General features: G+C 48.5%; 1 pseudogene across 1 annotated transcript in view; it reads right to left on the bottom strand.

The window, feature by feature from the left end:
* Window positions 1-600: 600 nt before the first annotated feature.
* Window positions 601-2,434, bottom strand: part of LOC105508499 — a 2,287-nt pseudogene continuing 453 nt past the window's right edge. The window contains exon 2 of the transcript XR_001001279.1: window positions 601-1,721. The product of XR_001001279.1 is annotated as a G protein pathway suppressor 2 pseudogene (transcript). The remainder of the gene's footprint in view (window positions 1,722-2,434) is intronic.

Genomic DNA, 2,434 nt, shown 5'->3' with positions numbered 1-2,434 from the left:
CCTAAAATATACTGCTTATTTTCTTTTGGTTTAGCTACAGTTGCTATATTTTCATACGAAGCTATGTATTAACTATACTGTAAATAAAAGAACTAAAAACCTACTCTGGCCACACAGTTGTTCACTAGTCCTCAATCTTGAACATTTTGTGATAGGTCCTCATTTAGGTTTGACCCTCTTCTCACGATGTGTCTCTCTCAAATTCTTGAATTGGAATATTTTCATTTCAGCCTCTCTGAGTTTGGCATTGATAATGCTTCTTCTTTTGTGCTTAGCTCTGTGGTTTGCTTTGATATTCTCCTTTCTAAGAACCTGTCTGTTTCCTCCCTGTTTCTAAGATTAGGCAGTAAAATAATACAGTTTTTTTCTCTGCTTGGAGCCACCATCACCCCTTAATGTATTATGACAGTGTACATAAAAGTGCTTCATAAAGGGTAAAGCAATACACAAATGTTAATTGACGAGATTATAAGCAGCTGTTGTAAGTATCTCAAGTTGACTTCCAATCACAATCTCTGTTACTAGGTCAAACATAAAATAAAACTGCCCTCCATGCTTCTGTGATGACTGAACCATTCAGGCACAACGCTATCGTACCCTCACCCATGGTGGGGTTGGGGGGGCATGGTGTTGAAGATATAGTCTGATGGTCACTTGTGGTAGAATCGCAGGTTCTGGCTGTGTTGGATGAATGGGAGCCAAGGGCCAGGTTGGCTGGTAGCTGCAAAGCCCGACTTTCCTGCTGGTTGCATCTGCACAGGGAGCTGCAAGAAAGCAAGGAGTCCCGGGCTGGATGCGGAGCCTGGGGGTGCATGGGGCCCAAAGAGGATGAGTCGGAGAAGCCAGTCTGCTGGTTAGCATGTTCCATCTGCTTTTGCAAGGATAGGGCACCACCAGGCCAGAGGAAACCTATCTGAGTGGGCTGAAAGTGGCCGTGCAGGACACAGGACTGTGGCTGTGGCTAAGATAGGTACCGCACTGCAGGGAAGGATGAAGGAGCTCTGAGCTGCCGACTAGGACTATAAGCTGGCTGTGTGGGCCTATATCGAGGTGGGGGCTGAGCAGTCCCACAGGCACCACCAGGACTGCCTTGAAATTGTCCATCCTCTGGTGTCCCCGCAAAAGCAACTGCTGGGCCCATGTAGTGCTGGGTCGTAAGCACTTGGGGTCAAACATTTGTTTGGCGCTGTCAGCTGCCATGAGGGTGCCTGGGCGATTGTGTCCTCCAGGGATCCCCTGCATGCTGAGGGGTAATGTTCCTGTGTGAACAGTCAGGCTTTGCTGGTAGGCAGTTGATGACAGGGTGGTCCGGTCACTCTGTTCCTTCTGCCTCCGTTTTTCTTCCTCATGTAAAACTTTCTTGAGCTGCAAGAAAAGCTAGTGCTTCTGTCCTGTAGGGCCAAAAGCTTCTCCTGCAACTTCAGAATTTGTTCCTTAGTCTCCTCTAGTGACTCTCTTCCATCTCCTTTTTCTTCCTTCTCTCTTGTTCTTCCTTCATCTTCCATTCCGTCATCTTGTCCACCTCTTTTTCCTCCTGCCGCTTGCGCTCCCGCTCCATCACAATGTGCCCTGGCCATGGCATTGGAAAGCTTGGGGCGCTCCAAGAGTGCGGGTATGGTGCTGCCTTGGGCGCTCGGGCCTTGGGCGCCCGGCTGTGTCCGGACCTTAGACAGGGATCGCCTTCTCGGCGCTTTCTCCGTGTCTCCGTCGCGCCCTGGCCCCTACGTCACATCCGGCGGCTGGGCCGTATCCTTCCGGAGTCCCACAATGCTATTATAACAGCCGGGAATCATTTGAAAAGGACCTTCTCTTCACTTGGCGTGTCAGGTGGTCATTTTAAAAACCAGGCTCTATGTTTTTATATATTGGAATTGGTTCATATTTAAAAGGCACATGCCCCCTGCTTGGAGAGGGCCCCAGGCGAGCAGTGGGGAGTGGGACATCAAACTAGGATCATGGGGACCTGGTTCCATGGTAAATCCTGATGGAAGCATTGCAAGAATGGCCAGCCAAGAGGGAGGCATTTTGCAGTACAAGGCCAATTTTGACAGGGGACAGGTGGTGATCCTGGCAGCTGATTAACTTCAGAGAGAGCCAGCCAAGGACCTGAGCCAGCCAAGGGTGTGCTGGCAGGAGGGCAGGGGTTTCCCAGAAGTTCTGGAAAGAAGGGAATGATGGCAGGCAGATATATCAGTGATGGCAAGGTTCCATGACATCCCTGAGAACTTGTGTCAGAATGCTTAGGCACAAATGTCACATCTCCTCTATTTATTCTCCCAGGTCTCTTCTGCCTCCTCATAGGTCAGCCGTATTCAACAGACACTCCAGACACATGGGAACTCAATTTAGACTCTACTTACTGTGCTTACCACCTAAGGAATAACTGCTTTTCTAAAAAAAAAAAAAAAAAAAAAAAAAAAAAAAAAAAAAAAAA

The sequence above is a fragment of the Colobus angolensis genome, unplaced genomic scaffold, assembly GCF_000951035.1.
Source record: "Colobus angolensis palliatus isolate OR3802 unplaced genomic scaffold, Cang.pa_1.0 Scaffold162, whole genome shotgun sequence".
NCBI lineage: Eukaryota > Metazoa > Chordata > Mammalia > Primates > Cercopithecidae > Colobus > Colobus angolensis.
Note: the sequence above shows the minus strand (reverse complement) of the source record. Positions and strands in the feature narration are given on the sequence as shown.